This window comes from Mirounga leonina, unplaced genomic scaffold (assembly GCF_011800145.1).
Source record: "Mirounga leonina isolate KUSES-001 unplaced genomic scaffold, KU_Mleo_1.0 Mir_151, whole genome shotgun sequence".
NCBI classification, from domain to species: domain Eukaryota; kingdom Metazoa; phylum Chordata; class Mammalia; order Carnivora; family Phocidae; genus Mirounga; species Mirounga leonina.
Genome location: NW_023270377.1, coordinates 40459406 through 40477571, shown reverse-complemented (window position 1 = coordinate 40477571; position 18166 = coordinate 40459406). Strand labels below are relative to the sequence as shown.

At 35.4% G+C, this 18166-nt stretch overlaps 1 non-coding gene across 1 annotated transcript; it reads left to right on the top strand.

The window, feature by feature from the left end:
• The first annotated feature begins 1770 nt into the window (after positions 1–1770).
• Positions 1771–1878, top strand: LOC118012722. The gene has a single exon (XR_004679792.1). It is a non-coding gene; the product is annotated as a U6 spliceosomal RNA (small nuclear RNA).
• Positions 1879–18166: the final 16288 nt, after the last annotated feature.

The following is an 18166-nucleotide window of genomic DNA, read 5'->3' as shown; positions in this document are numbered from 1 at the left end:
GCAGGAATTATTTCAAAATATGACTAATATTCTATGCTTGAAGTACATAAAATTACACTTTAAAAAAAATTCATGAGTCTTTACCATGTAACTTATAGCTACAAAATTTAAAAAAACTCTGTGTTCATTCTGGATTTACTTTGTTAGAGTAACTGTACAATATAGAGAAAATGTTTCCTTAGACCAGAAAAATCCCCTTGTCTTACTTAGAATAACCCTACCCATATTTCTAAGTACACAGAAGTGTGGTACAGTAAATACCTATGCTTATGCCTATGCCATCTGGTAGGACTAGGGCCAGTGTATGTTTGTCTGCAAATATTTATACAGATAGGACATTTGTGGGAAAAACTAATGTAACATCCTTACTTAAACATTTTCTAGATGCCACTAATTGTGATTAACACCTGTCTCATTTAATTTAGTCCTTTTAACAATTCTGTAAGGTAGATAATATTATCCCTGATTTAAAGTTAGTAATCTAAGGCATAGAGAGGTAAAGCTACTTATCAGGGGAAAAATGCTTTTTATTACTTTCTTTTTCCCCTAGGGATTAAAACTCAAAGTAGCGCTAATCCAAACCCAAGAACTAGTCACATCTATACCATTTAAGTGACAGAGATTGTCACTCATCACATAAGAAAAAAGCTATACAAACTGAAAGTCCATTTTTTTAGTACTCATCATGGAATAGAGTTTGGAAGGCAAACTGCCATTCTGAAATCTGGAGAGGTAGGTGATTTCTGAGTTCTGCTTACCTGGAACAGAAGCCACAGGAGCTATAAACTGGAAGGAGCATAAATGCTAATTTTGATGAATTTCTGGAGCTGAGTGTGGACTAGTATAAGAGTGACAAACTTCTGGGGGACTCTACACTTTAATCAGCTTTACCTCCAGGAATCCCACCAAGTTCTAAAAGTGAGAATCTAAAAAGGATTCCTTGTTTTTCTTGCAAGGGTGTAGGGGACACAACTCTCTTCAATCAACAACATATAGAAATCCCCAAAGCACAGAAGGGAGACAAAAATAAGGGATCTGAGGAATGTAAAGTCTCTGGTACCTACAACAGACATTAAATACAGCCAAGTAATCAGTCAAATATCATAAATTCTCACATTAAAGACCTATTTACCTCAAGTTCTATTCCTTAATACAACATGTTTGGTTTTACTAAAGGCAAGAAAAAAACTGAAGAGACCAGCAGTCATCAGAACTAGTCTAGGATATAACACAGGTGTAAATTAGAGAGGAAATTTAAAATAACTATAAATAACACACAAGAACAGATAGGTTACATAAACTCTAAGAATCTCTAAGAATCAAAAGTAAATGCTAGAAATGAAAAAAAAAATGACAAATGACTTTGATGGTCTTATAAATATACTTGACATGCCTGAGGAAATAATAAGTGGTCCCGAGCATAGAGCAATAGAAACTTTCCAAATTGAAATACATAAAGAGAATGAAAGAGTATCCTAGAATTATAGGAGAACATTAAAACGTATAACACATCAGAATGAAAAATTAGAAGAAATATTTGAAATTAAAACAGCTGAGAACTTTGCAAAACAAATGACAAGCATCAAACCACAGAGCAAAGGAGCTAAAAGAATGTCAACATCATAAATACAAGCAAAGAAATAAACATCCATATCTAGGCAAATCATGTTGGCAATGTAGAAAGCCAAAGAGAAACAAAATCCTGAAGGAAAAGGCCAGGGTGAGGGAAAACACAACCAACAAAGAAACAAGTTTAAGAATTACAGAGTAGTGTTTGCTTCAGCAGCACATATACTAAAATTTGAATGATACAGAGTTTAATTTGCATGGCCCCTGCACAAGGATGATGTGCAAATTATTAAAATGTTTCATATCTTTTCATCAATAGATTAAAAAAGAAATGTCTGGCTTTGAAAATCAAAGGGATTTAAGTCCAGCTGATTTTTAAAGCTCCTGGAGTTAAAGAAAGAACCAGGACACTAAAAAACTTGCTCTGAGAAAGCACAGAAGCAGCAGTCTGAAAAATGCCAGGAATCCATGTGAAGGAGATCTACTGATTAATTTTAGGACATGTGCCAGGGGGGCAAGTATCTGAAGAAAATTTTTCCAGGAACAAAAGCAATGCTAGCTACCATTATTTGTGCCCTCCCCCATACTAAATAGCTAGATGCTTGCAGGATTCAATTCTAATTTTCTATCTTGCTAACACCCCATGTCATGCCCTGGTATTCCCCTTTGGTTCCACCCTACCCATTTTGGCAGACATCCCTCCAAAGGACTCCTGTCCCACTATACCCTGTAGGTAGCCATGGTTAGGACTGGAAACATTGCAAAGAGACTGCTGCAATTCCTGTAGCTGGGCCTCATAGCTGGCTGTTTAGGAAACAAGCCCTGCCCTGCAGTGTTCCTGGAGCTGTCATAGTGGCTTATTGCAGACAGCCAAGCTGAGGGCTAGCCCTGCCCACCAGTGAGCCCACAACTGCTATAACCAAGCCTCTCAACAACCCATGGAGCAAACTCTGCCCAGTGCCCCCTCAGCTGGCAAAGTGGGTCATTGCAGCTTTCTGGGCTGAAGGGCAACCCACCCATGTGCCCACAGAAATCATAGCTCAGCCACAATAGAAGACTGCATGTAGCCCACAGAGAGGACACCCCTGGAGCACCTGGTTCTGCTGACAGGAGGGATTTGCTATGACTTCACAAGATCTCTTCTAGAGAAGGCTACTTAACTAATTTAAAGACCAGAACACATAGCTGACTTAATACATAGAAACAGACAAAACGAGGTGACAGAGGAATATTCCCAAATGAAAGACAGGAAAATAATCACAGAAAAAGAGTTAAATGAAAAGGAGATAAGCATTATGCCTGATAAAGAGTTCAATGTAATGGTCAAAAAGATATTTAATGGACTTGAGAGACAGTGAATGCACTCAGTGAAAACTTAGAAACTATAACATAGAGAGTTGAAGGAGACAATAAGTAAAAGGAAAAATAGAGACTAGAGGTATTCAACAGAAGATTAGAGGATGCAGAAGAATGGATCAATGATCAAAAAACAATACGTTGAAGGACCTCTGCAATATCATCTCTAACATTTGCATTATAGGAATCTCAGAAGGAGAACAGAGAGAAAAGAGGGCAGAAATCTTATTTGAAGAAATAATAGCTAAAAACCTCCCTAATTTGGGGGGAGAAAGATACTCAGGTCCAGGAATTACAGATAGCCTCAAACAAATTATACATAATGGTTAACATTGCAGGCCAGAAAAGAGTTGCATGATATATAAAAAGTGCTGAAAGGACAAAAAACAAAAAACTACAACCAAGACTAATCTACCTGGCAAAGATTATCACTCACAATTGAAAAAGAGATAGTTTCTCAGACAAAAGTTAAAGAAGTTCATCACCACTAAACCAGCTTTACAAGAAATGTTTAAAAAAAGGCTTCTTTAAGGGGCACCTGGGTGGCTCAGTTGTTAAGCATCTGCTTTCGGCTCAGGTCATGATCCCAGGGTTCTGGGTTTGGGCCCTGCATCAGGCCCCCTGCTTCTCCCTTTCACAGTCCTCCTGCTTGTGTTCCATCTCTCGCTGTATCTCTCTAATAAATAAAATTTTTGAAAAAAAAGGCCATAACTAGAAGAAAATTGTGAAAAGAAAATATTCCACTGCTAAAAGCAAACATAGTAAAGGTAGTAGATTTAAAACTTATAAAGCCACTATGTAGGTTGACACAAAAGTAGTAAAATCAATTAAAACTATAAACATTAGTCAAGGGATATATAAAATAAAAAGATATAAAATATGAATATGTTTGAACCTTAGTGATTATAACTTAAAATAGACTGCTATAGGCATAGGGTGTTAAAAATGAACCCCATGGTAACCACAAATCAAAAATCTATAATAGATACATGAAAAACCAAGTAATTCAAGCATATAATGGATTATTACTCAGCCATTAAAAAATGAAATTGTTTTATTTGCAACAATATGGATGGAGCTAGAGAATATTATGCTAAGAGAAATAAGTCAGAGAAAGACAACTACCATATGATTTCATTCCTATGTGGGAATTTAAGAAATAAAGCAAATGAACAAAGTAGGGGAAAAAAGAGAGAGGAGGGCAATCCAAGAAACAGTGTTAATTATAGAGAACAAACCAATGGTTACCAGAGGGGAGGTGAGTGATGAGGATTAAGAAGTGCACTTGTGATGAGAACTGGGTGTTATATGTAAGTGATGAGTTACTAAATTCTACACCTGAAACTAGTATTACACTGTATGCTAACTAACTGGAATTGAAATAAAAAATAAAATAACAAAATGGGAAAAAGTACATAACTATCAATAATTATTTTAAATGTAAATGGACTAAATGTTCCAATTAAAAGACATACAGTGACTACATGAATAAAAAATAAGACGATCTGTATACTGATTCCAAGAACTCACTTCAGACCTAAAGCTAAAGTGAAGAATGGAAAAGATTGTGTGCAAATAGAAGCCTAAAAAAAAAAAAAAAAAAAAAAAAAAACTGGGATAGCAATATATATTCAGACTAAATAGACTATCATTTTGTAAAGGGCATTATATAAAGACAAAGGGGCCAACCCAACAAGATGATATAAATATTGTAACTATCTATGCACCCAACTTAGAAGCATCCAAATGCATAAGGCAAATATTAACAGACATAAAGGGAGAAATTGACAGTAATATAATAATGGTAGGGACATTAACACCACACTTAGATCAATGGATATATCATACAGATAGAATGACACATTAGACCACATAGCTTAACAGATATGTGCAGAACATTACATCCAACATCAGAATACAGATTATTTTAAAGTGCATATGGAACATTATCCAGTATAGATCACATGTTAGGCCACAACACAAACCTGAACAAATTTAAAAAGATCAAAATCTTATTAAGCATCTCTTTTTACAATATTATGTAGCCAAAAATTATTTACAAGAAAAAAAAAAACCTGGAAATAAAAACAAACGTGGAGGCTATACAACATGATACTAAATAGCCAATAGGTCAATGAAGAAATCAGAAAGAAAGAAAAAATATTTGGGGACAAAAAGAAAAAAAATGGAAACACAATGGTCTAAAATCTTTGCCATGCATCAAAAGCAGTTCTAAGAGAAAAATTTATAGCGATACAGACATACCTTAGAATAGAATTAAAAAAAACAAAATAATTCAATTAAACCAAAAGCTGCTTCTATGAAAAGATAAAATTGATAAACCTTTGGCTAGACTAATCAATAAAAAAGACAAGGGGGCAACCATAAGAGATGCTGAACTTTAGGAAACAAACAGGGTTGCTGAGCAGGAGGTGGGTGCGGGGAGGGATAATTGGGGGATGGACATCAAGGAGGGCACTTGATGTAATGAGCACTGGGTGTTATGTGCAACTGATGAATCACTAAATTCTACCTCTGAAATAATAAAAAAAGAGAGGTCAAATGAATAAAAATGAAAGAAGAGAAATAACACCACCACATATAAACATAAGAGAATATAATGAAAAATTTATGCCAATAAATATCTAGAGACAATCTTTTAAACCTGAAATAGAAAAATCTGAACAGACCCATTAATAGGAAGGAAAATGAAACACTAATCATAAAACTTTCAATAACAAAAGTCCAGGACCAGGTGGGTTTATAGGTGAATTCTACCAAACACTTAGTGTTAATAACTCTTCTTTTCAAGCTATTTAAAAAATTGAAGGGGAAAGAAAACTTCAAAACTCACTTCACAAGGCCAAAATTACCCTATCTACAATCAGACGTTGACACTATAAAAATGAAAACTGCAAGCCAATATCCATGATAAACATAGAGGCAAAAATTCTAAATAAAATATTAGCAAGCCAGGCACCTGGGTGGCTCAGTTGTTAGGTGTCTGCCTTCGGCTCAGGTCATGATCCCAGGGTCCTGGGATCGAGTCCCACATTGGGCTCCCTGCTCAGCGGGAAGCCTGCTTCTCCCTCTCCCACTCTCCCTGCTTGTGTTCCCTCTCTCGCTGTCTCTCTCTCTGTTAAAAAATAAAATAAAATAAATAAAATATTAGCAAGCCAAGTTCAACAATATACTCAAAGGATTATTCCCCACAAACAAGTGGGGTTTATTCTGGGGATGCAAGAATGATTCAATTTTCACATATTAATCATTGTGATAAAATACATTAAAGAGGAAGGATAAAAACTATAGGATCATCTCAATAGATGCAGAAAAAGCATTGGACAAAATACAATGTCCATTCATGATAAAAATTTTCAATAAAGTGTCTTAAGATGGAATATACCCAACATAATAAAAGCCACAGGGAAAAAGTCCACAGCTAACCTCTTACTCAATGGTGGAACACTGAAAGCTTTTTCTCTAAGATCAGGAACAAGACAAGAATGTCCACTTTCGCCACTTTAACTCAAAATAGTAATTGGAGTCCTAGCCACAATCAGACAAGGAAAATAAAGGCATCAAAACTGGTAAGGAAGAAGTAAAATTGTCATTATTTGCAGATGACATAATACTACATATAGAAAATCCTAGACAACACCACAAAACTATTAGAAGTTATAAATGAATTCAGTAAAGTTGCAGGATACAAAATTAATATACAGAAATCTGTTTCTATATACTAATAACAAAGTAGTACAAAAAGAAATTAAGCAAATAATCCAAATTACAATTGTACCAAAAAGAATGAAACCTAGGAATAAATTTAACCAAGGAGGTTAAAAACATATTCTGAAAACTAAAAGACATTGATGAAAAAAAAACTGAAGATGACACAAATGGAGAGATATCTCATGCTCATAGATCAAAGTAATATTGTTAAAATGTTCATATTATCCAAAGTGATCTGCAGATTCAATGCAATCCCCATAAAAAATATCAGTAGCATTTTTTACAGAACTAAAACACTATTCTTAAATTTTGTATAGAATCACAAAAACCCTGAATAGTCAAAGCAATATTGAGAAAGAACAAAACTAGAGGTACCACAATCCTAGATTTCAAGATATACTACAAAGCTATAATATTTAAAAGAGTATGGTACTCACACAAAAATAGATTGATAGAGCAATAGAACAGGACAGACAGATAAATAAAGACATGCTTATACAGTCAGCTAATCTATAGCAAAGAAGGTCAGAATATCCAATGGGGAAAAGAGTCTCTTCAATAAATGGGATAGAGAAAACTGGACATCTACGTGCAAAAGATAAAAACTGGACCACTTTCTTACACCATGGCAAAGGGGGAAAAAAAAAAAAAAACAACTCAGAATGGATTCAGGACTTAAATGTGATACCTGAAACTATAAAACCCCTAAAAGAAAACATAGGCAGTAATCTCTTGGACATTGGCCTTTCCAAATATTGATGGATATGTCTCCTCAGGCAAGGAAAACAAACAAAAGCAAAATGAAGTATTGGAACTACATCAAAAGAAAAGGCTTTTGCACAGCAAAAGAAACCATTAAGAGAACAAAAGGCAACTTACTGAATGGGAGAAAATATTTGCAAATGATGTATTTGATAAGGCGTTAATAATATTCAAATTATATAAAGAACTTCTATATCAACACCAAAGAAACAAATAATCTGATTCAAAATGGACAGAGAATCTGGACAAACATTTTTCTAAAGACGACATATAGATGGTCAATAGACACATGGAAATATGCTCAACATCACAAATCATCCAGGAAAGGCAAATCAAAACCACGATGAGATATCACCTTAAACCCATTAAAATGTCTAGTATCAAAGACAACAGGGCATCTTGGTGGCTCAGCTGGTTAAGTGTCTGCCTTTGGCCCAGGTCATGATTCCAGGATCCTGGGATCAAGCCCCGCATCTGGCTCCCTGCTCAGTGGGGACTCTGCTGCTTCCTCTCTCTTTGCCTCTCCCCCCAGCTTGTGTTCTCTATCACCCTCTCTCTCTCTCAAATAAATAAATAAAATCTTAAAAAAATCTTTAAAAAAAGGACAAAAAATATCAAGTGTTGACAAGGATGTTGAGAATAAGGAATTCATACATTTTTTTTAATGTTCTAGATACTTAAAATTTTTATTTATGTTTTGTTTCAAGTATTTATTTAAATTCTAGTTAGTTAACATACAGTGTAATATTGGTTTCAGGAGTAGAATTTAGTGACCCATCATTTACTTAGAAAACCCAGTGCTCATCACAAGTGTGCTCCTTAATACCCATCACCCATTTAGCCCATCCCCCACCACCTCCTTCCATCAGTGCTCAGTTTGTTCTCTGTAGTTAAGTTTTATGGTTTGCTTCTCTCCCTTTTTCTCCATTCCCCTATGCTCATCTGTTTTGTTTCTTAAATTCCACATGAGTGTCATCTTCAATTTCTTTCATCAATGTTTTATAGTTTTCACAGTATAGATCTTTCACCTCTTTGGTTAGGTTCATTCCTAGGTATCTTATGGTTTTTGGTGCAATTGTAAATGGGATTGATTCCTTGATTTCTCTTTCTGCTGTTTCATAATTGGTGTATAGAATTGCAACAGGCTTCTGTACACTGACTTTGTATCCTCTGACTTTACTGAATTCATGGATCAGTTCTAATAATCTTTTGGTGGAGTCTTTCAGGTATATACAAAAGAGATACAAAAATAGTTGATATGAATTCAACTATAACAACAATCATTTCAAATGCTAATTACTTAAACATACCAATTTAAAGACAGAGATTGTCCACTAATATTTTCTGAGGATTTTTTGCATCTATGTTCATCAGGGAAATACCATATGATCCAATAATTCCACTAGTGGGTATTTACACAAAGAAAACACTAATTCAAAAAGATATCCAGGAACTGTGGGAAAAATGGCAGAGTAGGAGGATCCTTAACTCGCCTCATCCCACAGATACCCCTAAATAACACCCACATCAGTATAAATAACCCAGAACATGACCCAAAGACTGTAGAACAAATTCTTAGAGAAGAGGCCACATCAAAAAACAGTAGGAAGGGGGCGCCTGGGTGGCTCAGTCGTTGGGCGTCTGCCTTCGGCTCAGGTCATGATCTCAGGGTCCTGGGATAGAGCCCCACATCGGGCTCCCTGCTCCACGGGAAGCCTGCTTCTCCCTCTCCTACTCCCCCGCTTGTATTCCCTCTCTCACTGTGTCTCTCTCTGTCAAATAAATAATATCTTAAAAAAAAAAACAACAACAAAAACAGTAGGAAGGACAGGGATACAGTCTGGAACTAAACTGACCCAAGAGGCTGTCTAAGGGAGAGAGAGACACTGCAGTCATACAGAAAGGAGACGAGCAGACCCCACCCCAGCCAGAGGGGACCTGCATTGAGAAGATGAATCCCCATAACATCTGGCTTTGAAAACCAGAGAGGCTTAACTTTGCAAGTTCTTAAATCAGTGGGGCTTAACATCAGAAACTTTAAAAAAAAAAAAAACACAGGGCAATAGGAAACTGAGTGCCAGCCCTTAAAAAGATAGCATAACAAAAGCCCCCTGGGATAAGGCATAGAACACGCAGTTTGAGAAAGGCCTGGGGTATATGGGAGGCAGATTTATTTACTAATCTCAGAGCATGTGGTAGAGGGGCAGGAATCCTTAGGAGACTTCTTCAAGAATAAGAGAACTGGTGTGTGTCACTTTCTTCCCCTGCCCCCAAGGGACACATGCTAAAACAGTGCAAACACTCTCCACTTTGTTTGCTAACCATGTGCCTGCCCCTAGAATTTTCTGCAGACCTCCTCCCTCCAAAGTTCTCCAAAGCAGCTATAGGTCCCTTCACACATCAGACCAGAGCACACCTTGCTAACATGGGGCACCCTCCCATCTCATACTCCTGTGAACACGGTACATCCAAACCTTCCTCTGCAGAAGTCCATTCAAAGTAGCTCCATAAGTCTAGCATTGTGCAAGCAGTTCCACAGGGGCCAGCACCACTCCAAAGAGACTCCTCCTTTGGGGGGAGAGGAAGATAGCTAGATGTTAGGGGAAGACAACTAGTATGACTGCAGCCTCTGCCAACCAATGAAAGCTTCTCATGGGACAACACAGGGAGAACACTCTCCAGCACAGTGGGACCACAGCTCTGGCAATACCCAGTCTGCCCCAACTCAAGCCCAAGGTAGCCCCAGAATGGCCTATAAACCAAACAGGGACAAAACCCTGCCCAAACAGGCAAAGAGAGACATTACAGATGACTGGACTGAAGGTAAATGCAGCTAAGTCACAACAGCAGGACACACACAATGAAAATAGGTGATGGCTAAAGCTCCAGGTACTGGTGAGTGGCAAACATTGCATTGTAGGGCACAAGAGGACCTCTTCTTCATAAGGCCACTACATTTAAGAGCAGGAGATGTAGCTAACTTTCCTAACAGAAAGAAACAGAGAGAGTTAGACAAAATGAGGAGACAGAAATATGTCTCAAATGAAAGAACAGGGCAAAATCACAGTGAGAGCTAAATAAAAGAAAGATAAGTAATATGTCTGATAAAAAGAATTTAAAGTAATGGTCAAAGATATTAACTGAACTTGAGAAGAGTGGACGATTCAGTGAGATCCTCAATGAGGAGATGGAAAACATGAGAATACCCAAATATATAAAGCAGCTAATAACAAACATAAAGTAAGTTATCAATAGTAATAAAATAATAGTAGGGGACTTTAACATCCCACTTAACAATCATCTTAGCAGAAAATTAGCAAGGAAACTGTCACTTTGAATGACACACTGGGCTAGTTATATCTCTTATATACTGAGGACATTCCATCCTAAAACAGAATAATACACATTCTTCTCAAGTGTACATGGAACATCCTCCAGAAGAGATCATGTTATTCCATGAAACAATCTCAATAAATGCAAAAAGATTAAAGTCACCATGGAACTTTTCCAAACACAACACTATGACACTAGAAATCAACTAGAAGAAAAAAATCTGGAAAGTGTACAAATACATGGAGGTTAAATAACATGCTACTAAACAGTGAATGGGTCAACCGAGAAATCACATGAAATAAAAAATTTCATGGAGACAAATGAAAATGAAAACACAATGGTCCAAAATCTATGGGATTAAGCAAAAGCTCTTAGAAGAAGGAATATTATAACAATATAGGCCTACTGCAAGAAGCAAAACAAATATCAAACAACCTAAACTTACACCTAAAAGAGCTAGGGGAAAAAAATGAAAACCAGTATAAGGAAGGAAATGATAAAGATTAGGGCAGAAATAAATGAAATAGAAACTAAAAATCAATAGAACAGATCAATGAAAACAGGAGCTGATTTTTTGAAAAGATCAACAAAATTGATAAATTTTGTTTGCTAAAATAAATTGATTTTAGGAAGAATATTCACACACAAAAAGAGGGGACACAAAATCAAAAATAAGAGAGAAGAAATAACAAATGACATCACAGAAATACAAAGGATTATAATAGAATATTATGAAAAATTATATGCGAACAAACTGAACAACCTAGAAGAAATGGATAAATTCCTAGAAACATACAACCTCCCAAAACTCAATCAGGAAGAAATAGAATATTTGAATAGATTGATTACCAGCAATGAAATTGAATAAGTAATTTAAAAATTTCCAGCAAAAAAAAATGTCCACAACCAGATGGCTTCACAAGTCAATTCTACCAAACATTTCTCAAACTTTTCCAAAAATTAAAACAGGAAAGAAAGCTTCCAAATTCATTCTGAGGCCAGCATTACTCTGAGACCAAAATCAGATGAAAATACTACAAAAAAAAAAAAAAAAGGCCAATATGTCTTATGAATACAGATACAAAAATCTTCCACAAAATATTAGCAAACCAAATCCAACAATTCATTAAAAATACCATTCACCATGATCAAGTGGTATTCATTGCTGGGATGCAAGTTGATTTAATATTCACAAATCAATCAACATGATACATCACATGAACAAGAGAAGGGAGAAAAAAACAGCATACAATCATTTCAATACATGCAGAAAAAGCATTTAGGTATAACATCCATTCATGATAAGAACCTTCAAAAAAAAAAAAAAAGAACCTTCAACAAAGTAGGTTTAGAAGGAACATACCTCAACATAATAAAGGCCATATATGAAAAACCCACAGCTAACATCATCCTCAATGATGAAAACTGAGAGCACTTCCCATAAGATCAGGAACAAGACACTCTCACCAGTTTTATTCAGCACAGTACTGGAAGTCCCAGCCACAGCAATCGGACAAGAAAAAGAAATAAAAGGCATCCACATCAGTAAGGAAGAAGTAAAACTTTCACTATTTTCCGTGACATGATACTATATATAGAAAACCCTAAAGACTCCACCAAAAAACTGCTAGGACTGATTAATTAATTAAGGTCTCAGGATACAAAATAAGTATCCACAGAAATGTTGCATTTCTATACACTAATAATGAAGTAGCAGAAAATGAAATTAAAACAATTCCATACAAAATTTCACCAAAAAGAATAAAATACCTAGGAATTAACTTAACCAAGGAGGTGAAAGACCTATGGTCTGAAAATTTTAAAGCATTGGTGAAAGATATTGAAGATGACACAAACAAATGTTCATGGGTTGAGAGAACAAATATTGTTAAAATGTCCATACTGCCCAAAGCAATGTACAGATTTAATGTAATCGCTATCAAAGTACCAATATTTCTCACAGGACAAATATAAATAACCCTAAAATTTGTATGGAACCACAAAAGAACCCGAATAGCCAAAGCAATCTTGAAAAAGAACAAAACTGAAGTATATAATCCCAGATTTCATGATATACTACAGAGCTCTAGTAATCAAAACAATATGGTACTGGCACACACACACACACGACCTGTAAATCAATGAAACAGAATAAAGAGCCCAGATATAAACCCATGTTTATTTGGTCAATTACTCTTTAACAAAGGAGTCAAGAATATGCAATGGGAAAAAGATAATCTTTTCAGCAAATGGTTTTGGGAAACTGGATAGCTGAATGCAAAAGAATGACACTGGACCACTGTCTTACACAATACACAAAATAAGCTCAAAATGGATTAAGGACCTAAATATGAGTCCTGAAACCATAAAAATCCTAGAAGAGTGCACAGGCAGCAATTTCTCTGATGCAGGCCATAGCAACATTTTTCTAGATAGGTCTCCTGAGGCAAGGGAAACAAAAGCAAAACTAAACTATTGGAACTATACCAGCATGGAAAGCTTTACACAACAAAGGAAACAACAAAAGTAAAAGGCAACCTATGGAATGGGAGAAGATATTTGAAAATGAGATATCCAATAAAAGGTTAGTTTCCAAAATATATAAAGAACTTATAAAACTCAACATCAAAAAAAAGTAGTCTGATTAAAAGTAGTCTGACAGAAGATATGAATAGACATTTCTCCAAGGAAGACACACAGATAGCCAACAGACACATGAAAAGATGCTCAACATCACTAATCATCAGGAAAATGCAAATCAAAACCACAATGAGTTCTTACCCCACACCTATGAATGGCTAAAATAAAAACACAAGAAACAACAAGTGTTGGTGAGGATGTGGAGAAAAAGGATCCCTTGTACACTCTTGATGGAAATGCAAACTGGTACAGCCACTGTGGAAAACAGTATGGAGATTCCTGAAAAAAATAAAATAAAAATAGAACTACCATATGACTCAGTAATTATACTACTGGGTATTTATTCAAAATATACAAAAATGCTAATTTGAAAAGATATATGCACCCCTATGTTTACTGCAGCATTATTTATAATAACCAAATTATGGAAGCAGCCCAAGTGTCCATCGATAGATGAATGAGTAAGGTTGTGTTATATATATACACAATGGAATATTATTCAGCCATATAAAAGAAATAGTTCTTGTCATTTGCAACAGGAAATAAAACTTTATGAATAAATGATAGGATTACCTATTTAGAAAACCCTCAAAAATCTACAAAAATACTTTTTGTAGTTAACGGACTCCAGCATTATCACAGCATAAAAGGTTAATATATAAACATGATATATAAAATATGTGAAAGATTCCAGGCAACATTTGTCATTTGAAAATTGCAAATTAAAACTATAATGAAATACACTGCACATCAATTCTAACTAAAATTTTAAAAACTGCTATTATCAATATAGTGAGGAAATGGAGCAAAAAGAACTCTGTTATTCATTACTGGTGGAATGCAAAAGTGTCCTCAGCTGCCATGGAAGACAATTTGATGATTTCTTATAAACCTAAACAGGGTCTTACCATTCAATTGTACTCCAAGGTTTTTACCCAACTAGTTTGAAAAATGTATGTTCACACAAGAAACCTGCACATGAATAGAATGTTTATTTATAATTACCTAAAATGTGACTAAGATATTCTTCAATATGTGAATAGATAAACAAAGCACAGTGCATGCATATAATGAAACAGTACACGGTGATATAAAGGACTGGGCCATCACTGGGTTTTGGCAATGCAGATACCTTGATGAGTTTTAAATGCATAGTATTAAGTGAAAGAAGTCAATCTGAAAGGCTATGAGATTCCATTCCTGTGACATTCTAGAAAAGGCAAAACTAGAGATTTTACACAGATTTGAATAGGTGAAGTTCATAGAATTTTTTAGGGCAATGAAATTATTATATATGATACTATAATGGTCGATACATGACAATTTTTTTTAAATCAATAGAACTTAAAAAAAAATAGTTGGTCAGGAAATCTGAGGTAGAATTCAGACTGTAACAAAAGATTTTACCTGTATTACAAATTTATGAAATGTTTTCATGGATGAAGTTAGGGGAAAACATGCTGACCTATGTGACTTTGGAAGAGAGTATAGAGTGTAAGACTAAAGGCAAGAGGAATTTTACATGAGCATTATCTAAACTTCGTAAAGTTTTTGCCCACAGGTACAAATTAACATTTCCAAAACCATTATACAGATATATATAGAAATAGAATGATGGAGCAAATGGATGGTGAATGGTGGGAGCCAGGTTAATCACTGCTGGAGTGGAAGGCTACAGACAGTCAAGGGAATATGCTAGAATAATTCATGTCATAGTGTGTTAGAGTTGGACTAATCAATATAAACTCATATTTAGCTTAATATACAGATGGATACACATGTATATTAATAAATATGTGTATATTCATAGGTTAGTATACACACATGTATTTCCTTGTTCTGCCAGCCAAGAGATCCTAGAAGCAAAGACATCTCAGTAGCAAGGAGGACACTTGGTGACCAATCTTAGTTTCAAATACCTTTCTCTAATAAAACCAACAGAGGTCCTTAGAGAAATGGTTGATATTAGGACTTGGACAGAGAATATATAGAATGAGCTTGGATCATCTTAGCATCGTGTAGTGTCAGGATTTAAGGGTATTAAAAATAAGAATACAAACCCAACAACAATAGAAGTATGTTGAAGGACACAAATAACTACTGAAAGAGCTCCTAATTTCCCAAACCAGGAAGGTTCGGGGAACAAATATTATTGGATTATAACCCAAAGTATAAAGTAAATATCTATGAGTCCATTCAGTTGTGGATTATTAAAAATGTAAGTGAAGAATAGACAATCCTCCCAAAGAGAACTGCAAATAGTTTATACAGATGCTGCCCCTCCAATGAGGTGGAACATAATTCCTCCTCCTTTCAATTTGAGTTATACAGAGTAACCTCTTTCCAAATAGTATAGCACTCCAAGGGAGTAGGGAAAATTATCGTGGAGAAACTTGATAAACCCTACCTTAGCTAGGAGATCAAGGTTAGCATTAATAGTGATATCATGTTGATAGCATGTAACCTTGATATGATATGATGAGAATGGAACTTTCTCTCTGTTGCCTTTCTCTCAAAAATACACAATTCCTGTGCAACTCCAAGAAAAATATCAGACTAACTAAAGTTGATAAACATTTTATAACATACCTAATCAGTACTCCTCAAAACTGTCAGTCATCCAAAACAAATTCTGAGAAACTTTCACAGTCTACAGAAGTATGAGGAGACATGACAACTAAATGAAATACACATACTGGATGGGATCCTGGAATGGAAAAATGAAATTCAAATAAAGAATAGACATTATTTAATAACAATTTATTGGTATTTATTAATTGTGAAAAATATACCATACTAATTGAAAAATGTTAACAGGGGAAACAGTGTAGGATATATGGCAACACTGTTCTATTCTCTTACTTTTTCTATAAACCTAAAATTATTCTAAAGCCAATGCTTTCCTACCTTAATCATTTATATATACATAAATTATATACATACATATATAAGATATAGATATATAATCTCAATCAGTTAAAAGACACAGAAAGATAATATACAGGCATATTTCATTTTATTGTGCTTCACTTTAGTGACTTCACAGATTTTTTTTAACCAATTGAAGGTTTGTGACAACTCTCCTCAAGCCAGTCTATCAGCACCATTTTTCCAACAGTGTTTATTCACATTGTGTCTTGTCACATTTTGGTAATTCTCACAATATTTCAAACTTTTTCATTATTAATATATTTGTTCTGATGATCTGTGGTCAGTGATCTTTGATGTTACTATTATAGTTGTTCTTAGGTGCCACAAACCACACCCATACAAGATGGTCAACTTAACTGATAAACGTTGCATGTGTTCTGGCTGCTCCACCAACCAGCCATGTCTCTTACCCTCTCCTCAGGCCTCCTTGTTCCTGAGACACAACAATTAAAATTAGGCCAGTTAGTAACCTTACAATGGCCTCTAAATGTTCCAGGGAAAGGAAGAATCACACATTTCTCACTTTAAATAAAAAGCAAGAAATGATTAAGCTTAGTGGGAAAGTATGATGAAAGCTGAGACAGGCCAAAAGTGAGGTCTCTTGCTCCAGTTAACCAGGTTGTGAAGGCGAAGGAAGAGTAATTGAAGGAAATTAAGAGTGCTAGTCCAATGAACACACAAATGATATGTGAAGCAGTCTAATTGCTGATATGGACAGAGTTTTAGTAGTTTTGGTTTGGATAGAAGGAGCAGACACACGATTCCCTTAAGCCAAAGCCTAATCCATAGCAAGGCTCTAACTTCAATTCTATGAAGGCTGAGAGAGGTGAGGAAGCTGTGAAAGAAAAGTCTGAAGCTAGCAGAGGTTGCTTCATGAGATTTCAGGACAGACGCTGTCTCGAGAACATAAATGGGAAGGGTGAGGCAGCAAGTGTTGATGTAGAAGCTGAAGCAAGTTATCCAGAAGATTTAGCAAGATAATTAATGAAGGTGACTACAAAAAACAACAAATTATCATTGTAGACAAAACAGCCTCATGGTGGAAGAATATGTCATCTAGGACTTCCATAGATAGGAGAAGTCAATGCATGGTTTCAAAGGATAATCTGATTCTCTTGTTAGAGGTTAATGCAGCTGGTGACATTAAGTTGAAGCCAATGCTCATTTGCCATTCTGAAAATCCTTAAGAATTATCCTTAAATTTACTCTGCCTGTACTCTATAAATAGACTACAAGAAAGCCTGGATGACAGCACATCTGCTTACAACATCACTTAATGAATATTTTAAACCCACTTTTGAGACCTAATGCTTAGGGGGAAAAAAAATTCCTTTCCAAATATCACCACTCATTAACAATGCCTCTGTTCACCCAACAGCTCTGATGGAGGTATACAATGAGATTAATATTTTTTGGTTGTTTGTTTTTCATGCCTGTTAACACAATATACATTCTCTAGCCCATGGATCAAGGAATTATTTTGAATTCCAAGTCTTAATATTTCAGAAATATATTTTGTAAGACTATAGCTGCCATAGATAGTGACTCCTCTGATGAATCTGTGCAAAGTAAATTGAAAACCTTCTGAAAAGGATTCACCATTCTAGATGCCATTAAAAATATTCATGATTCATGGGATGAAGTCAAAGTATTAACATTTACAAAAGGTTGGAAGAAATTGATTCCAGCCTTCATGGATGACTGTGAGGAGTTCAAGAATTCAGTGGAGGAAGTAACTGCGAATGTGGTGGAGATAGTAAAAGAACAAGAATTAGAAGTGGAGCCTGAAGATAGCACTGATTTGCTTCAATCTCATGATAAGACTTCAAAAGGATGAGGAAGT